Below are 19,500 nucleotides of genomic sequence, written 5' to 3'. Positions count from 1 at the left end.
CTACCTGGGCTCCAAAAAGGCATGGAAGATATTAGAGAAATCTGTCTGGAGAAATAAAAGCCCTTTCTGGAGAAATAAAAGAACTAAAGTCTAACCAAGGTGAAATTAAAAAAAAAAAACTATTAATGAGGGAAGTACAATAAAAAATGGAGGCTCTTACTGCTAGGATAAATGAGGCAGAAGAGAGAATTAGTAATATAGAAGACCAAATGATGCAGAATAAAGAAGGTGGGCAGAAGAGAGACAACTACTGGACCACAAAGGGAGAATTCGAGAGATAAGTGATATCATAAGATGAAACAATATTAGAATAATTGGGATCCCAGAAGAAAAAAAGAGAGATGGGCAAACGGTATATTGGAGCAAATTATAGTAGAGAATTTCCCTAATATGACAAAGGAAAAAAGCATCAAAATCCAGGAGGCACAGAGAACCCCCTTCAAAATCAATAAACAGAGGTCCACACCCTGTCATCAAATAGTAAAACTTAAAAGTCTCAGTAACAAAGAGAAAATCCTGAAAGCAGCTCAGGACCAAAAGTCTGTAACATACAATGGTAGAAATATTAGACTGGGAGCAGACTTATCCACAGAGACCAGGCACACCAGAAAGGACTGGCATAATATAGTCAGAGCACTAAACAAGAAAATATGCAGCCAAGGATACTATATCCAGGTAGGCTGTCATTGAAAATAGAATGAGAAATAAAAAGCTTCCAGGACAAACAAAAAATAAAAGAATTTCCAAACAGCAAACCAGCCCCACAGGAAATACTGAAAGGGGTCCTCAAGGCAAAGAGAGAGCCTAAAACTAACAGACTGGAAAGGAAGAGAGACAATATACAGTAACAATCACCTTACAGGCAATACAATGGCACTAAATTCATCTTTCAATAGTTACCCTGAGTGTAAATGGGCTAAATGCCACAATCAAAAGACACAGGGCATCAGAATGGATAAAGAAACAAGATCCATTGACATGATGTCTACAAGAAACTCATTTTAGACCCAAAGACACCTCCAGATTTAAAGTGAGGGGGTAGAAAATAATTTACCATACTACTTGACATCAAAAGAAGGTTGGGGTGGCAATCCTTCTATCAGACAAATTAGGTTTTAAGCCAAGGACTATAAAAAGAGATGAGGAAGGACACTATATCATACTCAAAGGGTCTGTCCAACAAAATCTAACAATTTTAAATATCTTGTCCATAACATGGGAGCTCCCAACTATATAAACCAATTAATAGCAAAATCAAAGAAACACATTGACAATGATACAATAATAGTAAGGGACTTTAACAACCCCCCTCACTGAAATGGACATATCATCCATGCAAAAGATCAACAAGGAAATAAAGGCTTTAAAAGACACACTGGACCAGATGGACATCACAAATTTATTCAGAACATTCCATCTGAAAGCAACAGAATACACATTCTTCTCTAGTGCACATGGAACATTCTCCAATCACAAATCAGGTCTCAACTGGTACCAAAAGATTGGGATCATTCCCTGCATTTTTTGAGACCATGATGCTCTGAAGCTAGAACTCAATCACAAGAGGAAAGTTGGAAAGAACTCAAATACATGAAGGCTCAAGAACATCCTACTAAAGAATGAATGGGTCAACCAGGAAATGAAAGAAGAATTGAAAAAATTCATGGAAACAAATGGAAATGAAAATACAACCGTTCAAAATCTGTGGGACACAGCAAAGGTGGTCCTGAGAGGAAAATATATAGCAATACAACCCTTTCTCAAGAAACAATAAAGGTCTCAAGTACACAATCTAACCCTACACCTAAAGAAGCTGGAGAAAGAACAGCAAAGAAAGCCTAAACCGAGCAGGAGAAGAGAAATAATAAAGAGCAGAGCAGAGCACAAATCAATGGAATAGAGACAAAAACAAAAACAAAAACCCAAAAAACAAACAAACAAACAAAAACAGTAGAACAAATCAACGAAATTAGGAGCTGGTTCTTTGAAAGAATTAACAAGATTGATAAACCCCAGGCCAGACTTATCAAAAGAAAAGAGAAAGGACCCAAATCAATAAAATCATCAATGAAAGAGGAGAGATCACAACCAACACCAAAGAAATACAAACAATTATAAGAACATATTATGAGCAACTATACGCCAGCAAATTGGACAATCTGGGAGAAATGGATGCATTCCTAGAGATATATAAACCAGGAAGAAACAGAAAACCTGAACAGACCCATAACCAGTAGGAAGATGGAAGCAGTCATCAAAAATCTCCCAACAAACAAGAGCCCAGGGCCAGACAGCTTCCCAGGGGAATTCTACCAAACATTTAAAGAAGAATTACTATCTATTCTGAAACTGTTACCAAAAAAATAGAAATGGAAGGAAAACTTCCAAACTCTTTTTATGAGGCCAGCATTACCTTGATCCCAAAACCAGACAGAGACCCCATTGGAAAAGAGACCAATATCCTTGATGAATACAGATGCGAAAATTCTCACCAAAATACTCTGCAATCGGATCCAACAGTACATTAAGAGGATTATTCACCACAACCAAGTGGGATTTATTCCAGGGCTGCAAGGTTCATTCAAAATCCACAAATCAATCAATGTGATATGATACATTAATAAAAGAAAGAACAAGAACCATGTCATACTCTCAAAAGATGCTGATAAAACATTTGACAATGTACAGCATGCTTTCTTGATCAAAACTCTTCAAAGTGTACTCATAGAGGGTACAGACCTCAACATCATCAAAGCCATCTATGAAAAACCCACAGCAAATATCATTCTCAGTGGGGAAAAACTGAGAACTTTTGCCCTAAGGTCAGGAACACAGCAAGGATGTTCATTATCACCACTGCTATTCAACACAGTACTGGAAGTCCTAGCCTCAGCCATCAGACAACAAAAAGAAATGAAAGGCATCCAAATTGGCAAAGAAGAAGTCAAACTCTCACTCTTTGCAGATGATGTGATACTTTATGTGGAAAACCCAAAGGACTCCACTTGAAAACAGCTAGAACTTGTACAGGAGTTCAGTAAAGTGTCAGGGTATAAAATCAATGCACAGAAATCAGTGGCATTTCTACACACCAACAACAAGACAGAAGGAAAAAAATTAAGGATTCAATCCCATTTACAATTGCACCTAAAACCATAAGATACCTAGGAATAAACCTAACCAAGGAGGCAAAGAATCTGTACTCAGAAAACTATAAAGTACTCATGACAGAAATTGAGAAAGACACAAAGAAATGGAAAAATGTTCCATGTTCATGGATTGGAGGAACAAATATTGTGAAAATGTCATGCTACCTAAAGCAATTTTGCACGTTTAATGCAATCCCTATCAAAATACCACCGTTTTTCTTTTTTCAAAGAAATGGAACAAATAATCTTAAAATTTAAACGGAAGCAGAAAAGACCTCAAATAGCCAGAGGAATGTTGAAAAAGAAAGCCAAAGTTGGTGGCATCACAATTCCAGACTTCAAGCTCTATTACAAAGCTGTCATCATCTAGACAGTATAGTACTGGCACAAAAACAGACACATAGATCAATGGGACAGAATAGAGACCCCAGAAATAGACCCTCAACTCTATGGTCAACTAATCTTTGACAAAGCAGGAAAGAATGCCCCATGGAAAAAAGACAGTCTCTTCAACAAATGGTGTTGGGAAAATTGGACAGCCACATGCAGAAAAATGAAACTGGACCATTTCCTTACACCACATGTGAAAATAGACTCAAAATGGACGAAGGACCTCAATGTGAGAAAGGAATCCATCAAAATCCTTGAGGAGAACACAGGCAGCAACCTCTTCGACCTCAGTCACAGCAACTTCTTCCTAGAAACATTCCCAAAGGCAAGGGAAGCAAGGGCAAAAATGAACTATTGGAACTTTATCAAGATCAAAAGCTTTTGCACAGCAAAGGAAATAGTCAAGAAAACCAAAAGACAACTGACAGAGTGGGAGAAGATATTTGCAAACGACATATCAGATAAAGAGCTAGTATCCAAAATCTATAAAGAACTTATCCAACTCAACATCCAGAGAACAAATAACCCAATCAAGAAATGGGCAGAAGACATGAACAGACATTTCTGTAAAGAAGACATCCAGATGGCCAACAGACACATGAAAAAGTGTTCACCATCACTCGGCATCAGGGAAATACAAATCAAAACCACCATGAGATACCACCTCACACCAGTCAGAATGGCTCAAATTAACAAATCAGGAAATGATGATGCTGGTGAGGATGCAGAGAAAGGGGGACCCTCCTACACTGTTGGTGGGAATGCAACTGGTGCAGCCACTCTGGAAAACAGCATGGAGGTTCCTCAAAAAGTTGAAAATAGAGCTGCCCTACAACCCAGCAATCGCACTACTGGGTATTTACCCTAAAGAAACAAATGTAGTGAACCAAAGGGGCACGTGCACCTGAATGTTTATAGCAGCAATGTTTGCAATAGCCAAACTATGGAAAGAACCTAGATGTCCATCAACAGATGAATGGATAAAGAAGATGTGGTATATATATACAATGGTATACTATGCAGTCATCAAAAAACTATGAAATCCTGGGGCACCTGGGTGGCTCAGTGGATTAAAGCTTCTGCCTTCGGCTCAGGCCATGATCCCAGGGTCCTGCGATGGAGCCTCACATCAGGCTCTCTGCTCAGCAGGGAGCCTTCTTCCTCTCTCTCTTCTCTCTGCCTACCTCTCTGCCTACTTGTGATCTCTGTCAAATAAAGAAATAAAATTTTTAAAAAAATATGAAATCTTGCCATTTGCAATGACATGGATGGAACTAGCAGCCCTACAAGTAATGTTAATGAAATAAGTCAATCAGAGAAAGACAATTATCATATGATCTTTTTGATATGAGGAATTTGAGAGGCAGGCCAGGGAGTCATGGGGGGGGGGTAGGGAGGGAGAAAATGAAACAAGATGGGACTGGAGAGGGAGACAAATTGTTACAGACTCTTAATCTCAGGAAACAAACAGAGGGTTGCTGGGGGTCGGAGGAAGGGATAGGGTGGCTGGGTTATGGACACTGGGGAGGGTATGTGCTATGGTGAGTTCTATGAATTGTGTAAGACTGATGATTCACAGACCTGTACCCCTGAAGCAAATAATACATTATATGTTAATAAAAAAATAAAGTAATGGTCATCAAAACATTCACTGAACTTGAGAAAAGAGCAGAGGACCTCAGTGAGACTCTCAACAAAGAGAGAGAAAACATAAAAAAGAATCAATCAGAGATAAAGAACTCAGTAACTGGAAGTAAAAACACCCTAGATGGAGTAAATAGTAGACTAGAGTAAGAAGAACAGATCAACAACCTGGGGGACAGAGTAATAGAAAGCAATCAAGTTGAACAGGAAAGAGAGAAAAAAAATAGTAATAATAGATGAAAGTAGACTAAGAGAACTCAGTGACACTATAAAGCATAATAACATTCCCATTATAAGGATCCCAGAAAGAGAGACAGAAGAGGGCAGAAAATTTATCTGAAGTAATTATAGATGAAAAATTCCCACATCTGGGGAAGGAAACAGAAATCCAGACCCAGAAGGCACAGAGATCCCAACAAAATCAACCCAAGGAGGGCCACATCAAGACACATCATAATTAAAATGGCAAAAAATAATGATGAAGAGAGACTTTTAAAAGCAGCAACAGAAAAGAAAACAGTTATATACAAGAGAGCAAACCCATAAGGATACCAGCTGATTTTTCAGCAGAAACTACAGGCCAGAAGGAGTGACATGAGATATTCAAAGTGCTGAAAGGAAAAAAACCTGCACCTAAGAGTACCCTATCCATCGATCTATCATTCAGAATAGAAGGAGAGAGAGTTTCCCAGACAAATAAAAGTTAAAGAAATTCATGACCACTAAAGCAGCCCTACAAGTAATGTTAAGGCAACAATGAGTGGAAAGGAAAGAACATAAGCAGGAGTAAGAAAAGTAAGAGGCACAAAACAAAAGCAGTACAACTAAGTAGGTCTATAAAAAAAAAAAAAAAAGCAGTCAAGAAATTCACAAAATAAAAGGATGTACAATATGACATCATATACCAAAAACATGGGTGAGAAAGGAATAAGGAATGGGTTCAAACTTAAATGACCATTAACTTAATATAGACAGCCATATGCATAAGATGTTATATACAAATCTAATGGTGACTACAAATCAAAAAACTAATAATAGGTAAGCAAAGAAAAAAGAGTAACGAATCCAAATATATCGTAAAGACATAAAATCATGAAAGAAGAGAGGAAGAGAAGAAAGGAACAGGAAAGAACTACAAAAATCACCATAAAACAAGTAACAAAATGGCAATAAGTACATACCTATCAGTATTACTTTGAATGAAAATGGAGTAAATGCCCCAGTCAGAAGACATAGAGTGATGGAATGGATAAAAAAGCTAGACCCATTTGTATGCCGCTTACAAGAGACTTATTTCAGACCTAGAGACACAAGCAAATTGGAAGAGAAGGGATGGGAAAGCATTTAGCATGCAAATGGAAGTGAAAAGAAAACTGAGGTAGCGATATTTATACTGGACAAAATGAAATTTAAAACAAAGACTGTAACAAAAAGCAAAGAATGACACTTATAATCACAAAGTGGAAATCCACCAAGAGGGCACAGCAATTATAAATATTTATGTACCCAACATGGAAGCGCCCAAATATGTAAAGCAGCTAATAACAAACATAGAAGAAGTAATCGACAGTAATACAATAATAGTAATTTCTTCCTTTTCAGTTTTGGTAGTTTATATGTTTCTAGGAATGAATCCATTTCTTCCAGATTGCCTAATTTGTTGGCATATAGTTGTTGTTCCTTTTTTAAAAAGATTTTATTTATTTATTTGACAGAGATTAGAAGTAAGCAGAGAAGCAGGCAGAGAGAGAGAGGAGGAAGCAGGCTCCCTGCTGAGCAGCGAGCCCGATGCGGGGCTGGATCCCAGGACCCTAGGATCATGATCTGAGCTGAAAGCAGAGGCTTTAACCCACTGAGCCACCCAGGTGCCCCTCTTAATATGTTCTTACAGCTGTATTTCTTTGGTGTTTGTTGTGATCTCTCCTCTTTCACTCATGATTTTATTTATTTTGGTCCTTTTTCTTTTCTTTTTGATAAGTCTGGCAAGGAGTTTATTGATCTTATTAATTCTTTCAAAGAACTAGCTCCTAGTTTTGTTGATCTATTCTTTTGGTTTCTAGTTCATTGATTTTGTTCTAATTTTTATTAATTATCTTCTGCAGAATTTAGGCTTTATTTGCTGTTCTTTCTCCATCTCCTTTAGCTATAAAGTTAAATTGTGTATTTGAGACCTTGTTTCTTGAGAAAGGCTTGTATTGCTATATACTTCCCCCTTAGGACTGCCTTTGCTACTCCCAAAAGTTTTGAACAATTGTGTTTTCATTTTCATTTATCCCCATAAATTTTTAAAAAATCCTTCTTTATTTCCTAGTTGACCCATTCATTCTTTAGTAGGATACTCTTTAACCTCTACGTATTGTGTTCCTTCCAAATTTTCTCTTGTGATTGGGTTCAGGTCTTAAAGCACTATGGTCTGAAAATATGCAGGAAATAATCCTAATCTTTTGGTACCAGATGAGACCTGATTTATGACCCAGCATGTGATCCATTCTGGAGAATGTTCCATGTCCACTCAAGAAGAATGTATACCTGATGCTTTAAGAAGGAATGTTCTGAATATATCTGTGAAGTCCATCTGGTCTAGTGTGTCATTCAAAGCCCTTATTTCCTTGTTGATCTTCTGCTTAGACAATCTAGCAGGTACATTTATAACAGGGAACAGCTCAGAATGTCCATCAACAGCTAAGTGAATAAACAAACTACTGTACTTTTATATAATGGAACACTACTCAGCTATCATAAACAATGAACTAATGATACACATTACAACATGGATAGATATCAAAATAGTTAAGCTGAGTGAGAGAAACTAGATCAAAATAAAGTATAACCTGTGTGGTTCCATTTATATAAAATTCTAAGGAATACAAACAAATGTATAGTAAAAGAAAAATCGGTTGTTACCTAGAACAAAGAGTGGAATATCAGGGATGGATTACAAAGGGTCATAAGGAAACTTTTGGGGTGATGGATATGCTCATCATCTTGACTGTGGTAATGGTTTTCACGGGTGTGTTCATGTGTCAAAATTAACCAAATTATACACTTATATTATGTGCTCTTTAGTTTATGTCAGCGATACTCCCACAATAACTTGTTTTTTTAAAAAAGGACAAAAAAATTATTTAGGCCCAACTAAAAATACCTCTGAGCAAAACATAGCTGCTGAAATACCAATGACCACTCGAGAGTTCAAAAAAACTGAGACCTAGAGAGATACAATGATTTGCCCAGGTAAGATTATACTTGTTAACTCTGTAGCTAGTGTCTAGACAAGAATAAGCCAAAATGATATTCTTAATGAGGATGATGATTTAAATTAGCTATAGCTCCTTATCAATGTTAAGAATTGCTTTCACAATGGAAAGCAGAGCTTAAAATCAAAAGCTCTAGGTCTGAATCTCTACTCCAACACTAATTAGCTCTATGAGCTTGAGCAATTTCCTTAAAATTTGCAGAATCTCAGTTTCTTCATCTGTACATCCATGTTAAGAATATCTCCCTTATTTTTTTAAAAAGCTTTTACTTATTTATTTGAAAGAGAGAGAGAGCATGTGCACAAGGGAGGAGGGGCAGAGGGAGAGGGAAAAGCAGACACCCCACTGAGCAGGAAGCGAGATATGGCACTTGATCTCAGGCCCCTAAGATCCTGACGTGACCCAAAATGCAGATGCTTAACAAACTGAGCCACGCAGGCACCTCAAGAAAACCTACCTTATAAGCCCTTCTTAAGAATTAAGTAGAATAAGTTATGGTCAAGTAAATTTTTTAAAATTTATTTATTTGGGAGAGAGTGAGAGAGGGGAGAGCAAGCACAAGGTGGGGGGGGGGGCAGAGGGAGACAGAGGAGCAGATTCCCCATAGGGCAGAGAGCCCCAAGCAAGGCTTGATCTCAGAATGCTGAGAACATGACCCGAGCCCAAGGCAGATGCCCAACCAACTGAGCCACCCAGGATCCCTGGTCAAGTAAATTTGTAATAAATATTAATTGAGTGAATCTTATTTGTGAGATAGATGGGGGGAATAAGTATTATTAATTGATATATTATAAAGCTGAGGATAAGGAAAGTTAAGCATTTTCCCTTGATCATCCTTTCCCAGGATAAGGAAAGGTAGAGTTGGCTTTACTCAATCTCCTAAACCCCAGTCCAGTGTTCTTTTCTTTAAAAAAAAAAAAGACACTAGCCAAGGTTACTGGAAAAACCATCTCTAAATGTAGAGTAGGGAAGGTCTTCTCTTCTCAGAGAGTCATTTAATTCAGAAGTCTCAAAATGGCAGCCTGGTGGCCATACTTAGCCTTCTGAACTATTTAGATTCTGAGTGCAAAGTGTTTTAAGAAATTTAAGTAAAGATTTAAAGTTTGAGAAATTTCACATAAAAATCTGAATTTCCTGATTGTTTTGGGAAAAAATGAGCATATATTTTTTTAAGATTTTATTTATTTATTTGACAGACAGAGATCACAAGTAGGCAGAGACACAGCCAGAGATACAGGCAGAGAGTAGGAAGCAGGCCCCCCGCCGAGCAGAGAGCCCGACGTGGGGCTCGATCCCAGGACCCTGAGATCATGACCTGAGCCGAAGGCAGAGGACTAACCCACTGAGCCACCCAGGCGCCCCCAAAATGAGCATATTTGACAACACTGAGCATCTACCAAGGAAGGGCAGTGGAGACCAGGAGGTGAGGAGCAGATGCCCCTTTAGATGGGTGAGTCCCCTCAGGTCTTTGCAGTCCCTACTATCCCTCACCCCCTGACACTAGACCTGCCTCATAATATAGACCTGGCACCTGTGGACATTTATATGTGCAACCCACGTTTTCCACCATTCTGCCTCATAGAGTTAACCACCGTTTCCAGAGGGCCAGCCATGTTTATGATTTGTCATCTAGAAATGGCAGTGAGCTATGATGACACTCAGACAGCCACTCTACAGGATGGCCTCCCTCGAGGCTGTGTGTGTAAGCAGTTTTCCATGCACATCCACTGAAGCAGAAATCTGGCAAACTTCCAGCATCTTTGAGGCATGGAGATATTCAATCTGGACTTTCTTGGGCATGAAAGTGGATATATTTTGGGGGTCCTGACTCTTGAATGATCCAACTTGATATTCTACCTTGATCAAATTTACCAGACAACTGCCCTGTTTCCATAGACCTATGCTCCCAGAGCCACAATATTTTAAGTGGTTCATAACCACATTAAACTTTCTAAAGAAGCTGAGGTTATGAAAACTAGTGCTGCCCAGGACACTGAGACAGTTCCACATTAAACTTTAAGTGAGCACAGGAAGTAAAAACACAAAACATATTCAGGAGGAGAGAGAGAGGAAAACCAGCAGATAACACATTAAAACGTTATTTTTTATATACAAAACTACCAAACTGCCTACAATTAGTGAATACAAATCACTTTTTGGCTCTGCAATAGTTCCTCACAGCACGCAAAAATAAGTTAAAACGTATGCCTAAGACCTTGGTGTACATCTGCTCTTGATCTTCTGTCAATACAAAATATTTTTCCTCTTTCATCCTAAACAGTGGATCAGGAAGCCTGTAATGAACTATATAGCACAAGCCAATCTAAAAACATTTTTGAAACCCGAGAAAAGGACTTCTCATTTGTCTCTCACCATAACTACAAAATACAAAGAAGAATCCAACTTTTTTTTTTAAAGGGATTTATTTATTTATTTATTTATTTGAGAGAGAGAGCATGAGCTGGGGGTGGGAGTTTGGGGCCCAGTGGTGGGGCGGGATGTGGGGGGAGCATGAGTGGTAGAGGGGGAGGGGCAGAGGGAGAGGGAGAAGCAGACTCCCTGTTTAGTAGGGAGCCCCACAAGAGGCTTGATCCCAGGACCCCGAGTTCATGAGCCGAAAGCAGATGCTTAACTGAGCCACCAGGTGCCCCAAGAATAACCAACTTTTAAGTATGCTGACTATCCTGGATTTTGCCCCTATGAAACAGAGGTCACTGCAAACATAATTGCCTTAGACCAAGAGCCACCCCTGGAGGAGAATCAACTGCCTCTCTGGACATCTATGGTTTGTTTTGTTTTGCTTTTTCAAATAGTGAAATGCTTGTGGTTAATTATTTTTGTGATTTCATTCCCTCGAGAAAATGCACTACACACTTTCTATTATGATTATGTAATAATAGAGTTAAAATCTATTGCCTGGTGTGATTGGTAAACACTAGCAAGCGGAGGCGAGAGCACTCCAAAAAGGAACAATCATTTTAAGGGAATATGTTAAAAATTCTAAATAATAAACCCCGTTACCACCCGGCCTGAGATAAAATTTGGTAACAAGGTACAGAAATGCTGTTTTCCTGTCTTATTCAGAGTACACCATTTACTCCAGACTTCTTTATCTCTCTAATAAATGCCAGGTTTTATTGTCACATTTTATCTGCTTCTTGCCATTGACACCAAAAGTTCTGGAATGTGAGGTCTCTCTTTGAGCCACCATTTATCCCCACATATTTTTGCAGGGAGAACACCATTATAATTCTCCCAGGCTCTTGACTTGGTTTTTTAAACACAGCCCCAATGCACACACAGTGTATCTGTTTTCCTCTCAGAAGAGAAACATTCTTGATTACTCTCTTTTCCCCTCAGAGAAATGTACTACCCACAGATGACACAGATCTTTTGATCAGCAAGCTTCCAATGAGATACAAGATATCTTCTCCACAATCTGCAAGGAAGCTGTACTTAATTTTTTTTTCTTTACTACAGCTAAAAAAAAAAGTGGGTGGAATCCTATAAAACTGGAATGGAGGAGGCTTCCTTTAGGGAAGTGAGTAGAAAAACATTTGCAAGTTCACCCCAGGAAGTTGCACAGAAATTGATCCCCAAAAGTTATCCACGAAATTTGATCAGAGAGTACTTTGGGTTTTCCTCTTGGATGGAGGATTTTTTTTCTTTTTCTTTCTTTCTTCCTTTTTTAAAAATCTCATTGAACTCTGAGCTCTAGACTTGTAACAGTGTTAGGCATGCATTGTCACTAAAGGGTTTTCATCTCTGTGTCATTTTACAGACGAGCTCAGAGAATCCCTGAGCTAAAGGGAATTATTTGGATTCCTGTTTTACAGCTGAAGAAACTGAAGAAGAGAAGCAAAGAGTTTCCCACTGAGACACAGAAAGAGCCTGTTTCAGGGGCTCAGTCTGCAGGGTTTCAGAGTTCAAACGCCCACTCTGAACGCGTCAACAGGGGAAGGAGACAGCCTTCTACAACTAGCATGAAATGCTGGACATTGTTACTCTCTCTATATATAACGTCATGTAGCCTGGTTGCATGGGGAGGGAGAGCAACAGAAAAATGTGAGGCAATTGTAGCTATATCCAAAATAGTCTTATTTTACCAAATTGGGTGTGATTTAAGAAATATACTTTCTCCCCTGCCACGACATTAGCGAGGCCCTTGGTGCCGCATACATCTAAATCCTTCCATTTCATTGTGCATTGGATAGTAGCTGTTCTCACAATCCAAAAAAAAAAAAAAGACCATTTGGGTATAGTGGAACCATATGGCAAAACTCCTTTCTCAGAACATGTGACTTTAAGTATGGAAAGCAAAAGCTTTTTGGTCACTAAAAAGAGGTACGCTTCCTAGGCATACAAGTTTACCAACATTTCCAGTTATAAAATGAAGACTTTGTTTCAAGTGCAGAAAAAACCATGATAGTGATTTGGGAATCCTGCTGGAAGAAAGAGCAGTAACAGAGAGGAAGGCCAAAGTCCAGGATAACCTATCTCTAGCGTTGGTAAGTAGTGACAATAGTAGTGTATGTACTATTTAGCGAGCATTTTCCATGCATTTTCTTATTTAATCCACACGATCCTTTTTTATTTTATTATTATTTTTTAAATTTGAAAGAGAGAGCACGTGTGCATGAGGGGGCACAGGGGTTAGGGGCAGAGGGAGAAGCAGAATCCCTGCCGAGCAGGGAGCCCAATGTGGGGCTTGATCCCAGGACCCTGAGATCATGACCTGAGCCGAAGGCAGACACTTAACAACTGATCCACCCAGGCGCCCTGCACAACTCTTTATATTTGGTATTTTTGTTTCCATTTTACAGATGAGAACATGAAATTGGAGGGGGCAAAGTGACTCCCTCACGATCACACTCAGTGTCGGTGTAGTTAAACAAGTGGTCTTCTAGAACCAGACAGACTGGGGAATGTCAGATACATTTATCAGTCGTAGAGTAGCCAACTGTCCTAGTTGGCTCCAGACTCCGGTTTCTTGGAAGGCAGGACTTTCAGGGCAAACCAGGATGATGGCTCACCTGACAAGTTGTGTAGCCTTAAAGAAAGTACCTCCCTGCTCTGGCTCACAGAGGAATTTGGACCAGGATGATCTCTAAGGTTCACTGGAGTGTGACCATCTGATTTCCCTCTCTGCCTGGTGACATGGAAACATCTCTCTACTTATAACCTCAAAGAATCTGTAGCGTCACTGTCTTTACTCTTTGTCTCCTTATGATTGAGCTCTTCCAGTGTATTCTGGAAAGCCCCCTCTGTTGGAATCTACATGGCTACAAGAGAACTCATAACCACAGCTCTCCAGGGGACAGGCCTGGGCATGATAAACTTCCACTAGCACCTGCCTTAACATTTCAAGGGAGAATGCACATTTATTACAACTACTCGACCTCTCCCAGCGTCTGTTTTCCCATCAAAACGAGAATAATAAAACTTGTATCTCACGGGGTGAGTGCAAAAAGTGCTTTTATAAACCATAGAAAATATAAACATGGATCCCATCCTGCCTCTTACCAGAGTGTGGGGTGTGGGACTCACAAAGCTACTTGCATGTAGCCCAGGTCTGTGTCTGCTCCCACAGTCTTGTCCCACACAGCACCTAACCCCTATGGGTCGCTGATGGAATTTTCTATTCTGAAGAATCTGGATCCCTTCTTATTTTAGCCATGAGTCTAGCCATTTGCTGGCCATAACCTCTTGATCCAATCATCGAGAAACAGGAAATTTGTTCTTTGCATCAGATTGGAGATAGAGATTAGGAAAACAGGATGGGGATCACTCAAACTCTGGGACATTAGTTAAATGTTTAGAAGAGGAAAAAGGAAACCCGTTATTATGGTGGTGCAATTGTCTAACCTCTTAAATAGGCAAAATTGTCCCTATTCAGTCTAATTCACAGAGGTATTTTGAGGATCAGTGGGACATGAATGTGAAGACTCTGTCAAAACCATGTAAAGGAGGCTACAAAATTAAATACTAGGCATGTTTGTGGGTAGGAATATAGACATATATTTCAAATTATATGCACATATATTTCATCTAGTCTGATGCTCTTATTTTACAAGTGATAATATGAGAAGCGGGAGGGTTAGTGACTTACACAGAGCCAAGGGCCATGATGAAAACTCAGATCCCTTGACATTCAGCCAGTGTTTAAGAATCACAAGGGTTGCCTTACTTTGAGATCCCCCAGAAGCAGGCTTTGAGGCAAGAATGCAAGTGCACGTGGTTTATTTGGGAAGTAGCTCCAGGGACCATAAGTCAGACAATGGGAAACAGATAGGAACAAGAAAGAACCAATCAAGCAAGGTTCCATTGTGGAAACGGGAGCGCCATCCTGCTGAGGGAATCAGGGAGGCCCCGTGGATCCCCTGTCTCAGTGTTATCCCAACTGAGAGACGAGACCACAGTTTTATTCTCATCAGTCATTGGGTGACAGCTGCTGGGGGAATGCCAATCTCTTCATCACTTCTAGCATATGTGCTAGAAAGGGCTCCAGTGACCACACAGTGCCCTCAGCAAAGATTCACAGGATTTGGGAATTAGAGGTTAAGCCAGCATGCCCAGCAGTGGTAAAGCTGAGGGGACACTGGCAGGCACAAATGACCATGTATGACTGGTGTCTTAGTGTCACCTCAAACTGCTAGTTGAATAGACCAGAGAATCCTGCAATGACCTCTACCACTATATTCCACTGCTATGTAAACCCTATTAAGGCAAGAATACAAGTATTTATAGGTTTTTGTTTTGTGTTTTTTTTCCTGTTTTGTTCATTGCTGAATCTTCAAGTTCTAAAGCAGGGATAACCCTTATTAAATACCAGTTGAGTGAATGAAGAACACCCTGACAACTGGCCAGTTGGCTTCTCCTTGAATGCTCCTCTGGTGAGGAGGCACATGGGATGAATGAAGGCAGCTGGATCATTTACGGAATCATCCTCTGATAGAAAGTTCTTCCTGACATTAACTTCTTATGTGCTTCCCTGCAACACTTATCTTCAGGCTCTAAATTTCTCTGGGACCAAAGAGGAATAAATCTAGCTTCTGGTTTCACTTGACAATATTTCAAATATATTTGGATAGCTGTGTGTGCCCGGTTTCTTCCTCTCTGCTCTTATGATATGGTTTTTAAGAGCTTTCACTTCCCTGGTAGTGGGAAGAACATGGTGCTAAGCTCTAGCCCCATCACTTTCAAGGGGAATGATCTTGGGTAAATGTCTTCCTCTCAAAATATGTAGATGAGATTAATAAGAACTTTATTTCAGAGTTGGTGTGAAGATGCACTGAAACCATGTAGCTAAAGCTCCGCTGGCCCAGTACCTAGTACTTAGAAGCCCCCCACAAAGTGGGTTCCTTTCCAGTGCCCATGGCCCCATCAGCAGCCTCTGGTCATACTCCAGCTTGTCGGTGGATGGTTTCTTTCTCTCTCTCTCTCTTTCTTTCTTTTTTAAGATTTTATCCATTTATTTGAGACAGAGAGAGCGAGCACAAGAAGGGAGGAGGGTCAGAGGGAGAGGGAGAAGCAGATTCTCTGCTGAGCAGGGAACCTGATGTGGGGCTCCATCCCAGGCAGACACTTAACTGACTGAGCCCCCCAGTGCCCCAGTACACAGTTTGGATATGACATCCATAAATGGGCCTTCTTGTACATCTGTACTTAAATACAGAATACAGAGGGATTACAACATTCCTCACTCATCGACATTTTAAAAACTCGAGTCTCTCCATCAGTTTGTGACAGGCTCAGCATCAGTAAGTAGCCCTATTAATGCACTCTAAGAGTGTGACAGCTTTCTAGACAACCCCGTAGCAATAATGTTTCCTACTGAGCTTATACAATTAAAATCCCAAGGCCTTATTTGTGTGGAATATTCTACCACTCGCTACCTCTGGTGCAATTGCTTTTTTGAACTGAAGTGTGGGGCTTTCTTTTGATTCTGATTGGATTTCTTTTTTAGTTATTCTCTCTTCTCACTACACCACCCCTGCCATTACAACACATGAGACTACCTCAGGAATCCCTACTATGCCTTTTACATGAAGAAGGAAGCAGAAGCCCTTAAACCACCAGACAGTTGTGGAGAATGTGCATTTGCCTTATGCAAACTCTTTTCGACCTCTGATTCCACAAATACAAGAGAATTAGCAAATGAATGCAAGTAACAAGAGGAGATCCTAAAACAAAAACTCCAGAAAATGTTAGAATCTTAGCGCAGTAAAGGAGCCAAAAGTGCTGGACTGGAGGTTGAAGAGTTACTTTCAAGTCATGACTGTCACCAACTAGCTACGGGACTTGAGCAAGTTTTTCAAACTTCCGTAGGATTCAGTTTTCTCAACTATAAAAAGAAGAGTTGGGCTTTAAAAAAAAATAGACCTTAATAAATTATTGCTCTTTGCCACACCTACTGCAAGAATGAAGACCACTCTCATCAATCAGACTATCAACATTCCAATGGTTGTGGACAACACTAGGAAAGGACCCACTCTCATTGCAAAGGGCCCCAGAGGAGCCCTGCAAAGGGACTTCAATCACATCAATATAGAGTTCAGTCTCCTTGGAAAGAAAAAGATGACACTCTGGGTTGACAAATGGTGGGAAACTAGGAAAGAACTGGCTACTGTTCGCCCTATCTGTAGTTGCATACAGAACATGATCAAGGGCGTCGCCCTGGGCTCCCGTTACCAGATGAGGTCTGTATGTGCTCACTTCCCCATCCATGCTGTTATTCAGGAGAAGGACTCTCTTGTTGAAATCCAAAATTTCCTGGATAAAAACTACATCCACAGAGTTCAGATGTGGACAGGTGTTGTTTGTTCAGTATCTCAGGCCCAAAAAGCTGAGTTAGTTCTTGAAGGAAATGACATTGAACTCACATCAAAGTCATCTGCTGTGATGCAGCATACCTCAAAAGTTGAAAACAAGGAGAGCAGAAAACTTCTGGATGATGAGGTATCTATGTTTCTGAAAAAGGATCGGTTCAGCAGACGGATGAATTAGATCTAAGGTGTCCAGCTATGGAAATGGCAAGATGCCAGATGAAATCTCAAATTTATCAGTGATATTTTAAAAATGGAACACAAGCTGCACTGATTTGGGAAAGAAAAATAAATACAAAAAAAATAAATACATAAACTATAATTATCCTGATAATAGATCAATATTCAGCACTGAAAAGAAATCAACTATCAAGCAGGGAAATGACAGAAGGAACTGAAGTGTATACTGTAAGTAAAAGCAGCTGAAAAGGCTATGTACTGTATGATTCCTACGTACTGTGTGATTCCTACTACACGACACTCTGGAGAAGGTAAAACTACGGAGACATTAAAAAGATCAGTGATTGCTAGGGTTTGGGAGGGTTGGGAGGGGTAAGCAGGTGGAGCACAGAGGATTTTAGAGCACTAAAATTCTTCCTTATGATACTAGAATGGTAGATACATGTCATTATATACTTGCCAGAATCCTTAGAATGTACACCATCAGGAGTGAATTGTAATGAAAAAACAAAATCACACATTAAATAATAACAACACCACATATGCCTTACCATGTAATCCCCACAGCTAGGTTTTGCCGTCATCACCACCTTACAAATGAGGAAACTGAGGCTGGAAGGCGAGCACCAAAGGTAGGATGTGAACCTAGACCTTCTGACCAGGAGTTTGGGGTCCTTTGCTTTTCACCCCACTGCCTCCTCCCAGATCTCAAATCCCACAGTGTTTCCTTGGAAAGGAATTTGTACCTATTCAGCGTCCCAAATACAAAGGAAATTCTTTGCAAAACTGTTTTATTTGTTTTGTGCTATTTGCAGTGAGCAGTTTACATGGAAGGGCAGTAAATTAAAATGATTAACAGCATGGATTTTTGAGTCATTTACTAGCTATGTCACGTCTGGCAAGTTAACATCTCCAAGCCTCAGATTCCTCATTTAGAAAATGGAAGTAATGACACGACTTTCTCTCCAAGACTGTTTTAGCGATTGTGGGAGATAGAGCGTGTCAAGCACTGAGCCCAGTGCTTGGCATGAATAAGACTAAAGAAGGTTCTGTTACTATTATCCTTGGGTGCATTGTGCAGGCAATAAGAGGCAGCATGGTATGATTAAAAGTATGGAGTCCCTGGGTTGAAATCCCAGCTCTGCTACATACATACTAACCATTTACTTTGGACCCGCTGCTTACCCTCTCTGTGCTATAGTGTGCTTACTAGTGAAAAGGGGATGATCACAATAGCACTTAGCTTGTAGGATCATGGTGAGAAGACAATGAGCTAATGCATTTTAGATGCTTAAATGCGCTCTTGGCACAGAAGAAGCTTGTGTACATGCTAGCTATTGAGATCATCCCTCTTTCTTTCCTTCAGCAAATCTTAATGGTTGCAACCAATTAATCAAAGAGCACTTTGGAATATATTCCCATTTTCTTAAGCCACACCAAAGGAATCAGCTCTCACGAGAGTCTACCTATGTCTGACTCGGGGCTACATCTCATCTGTTCTGAAGAGCATGCTGCAATTGTCCCTACCACCTGCGTAGATTGCTGGCACCAGGAGGCCTCTGTGAAGCAAACAGCCCATGAGCAAGGTTGGCAGGCTAGCTGGAGCCAGCGGGGCCCTTTGGAGTCCAAGTGAGGATTTAGAGACCTGTCGGGAGTGGAGAGGATAATGATCCCTGGGTAACAGTGGGATCCCTCTTCAAGGCTCTGCCTAAAGAAAGGTGCTCAAAGGGTGATGTGAGGTACTACGTAGAGCTTATGACTACTCCAAGGTCCTAAATCTCATGTTCCACCCCTTGGATGGGACGCCACACAGCTGGGCTTGCTCTCCAGTTTTGGTTCCTGCCGAGAGTGCGCATGTTCTGCTCTGCCCAGGCACTTGGTGCATCTGGCAATGCCTGAAAGCTCCTTCCTTCAGCCTCTCAGATGCTGAACATACCTTAGGAACATGTGTCTTTCCATTGTCGACACAAGATGAAATGCTTGCGGCAGATGGTTTAAAGGAAGGCCATCCAAAAATGCCAATTAAAAAAGCACATCCTCACCAGGGTCAGGGCT

At 40.2% G+C, this 19,500-nt stretch overlaps 1 pseudogene; it reads left to right on the top strand.

Annotated features, from left to right (window-relative positions):
• Nucleotides 1-16,861: 16,861 nt before the first annotated feature.
• LOC131810508 (large ribosomal subunit protein uL6-like) lies at nucleotides 16,862-17,508 on the top strand (annotated as a pseudogene).
• The last annotated feature ends 1,992 nt before the right edge of the window (nucleotides 17,509-19,500 follow it).

This window comes from Mustela lutreola, chromosome 10 (genome assembly GCF_030435805.1).
Source record: "Mustela lutreola isolate mMusLut2 chromosome 10, mMusLut2.pri, whole genome shotgun sequence".
In the NCBI taxonomy this organism is placed as follows: domain Eukaryota; kingdom Metazoa; phylum Chordata; class Mammalia; order Carnivora; family Mustelidae; genus Mustela; species Mustela lutreola.
The sequence above is the reverse complement of the archived record's forward strand: the minus strand, read 5'-3'. Positions and strand labels throughout refer to the sequence as shown.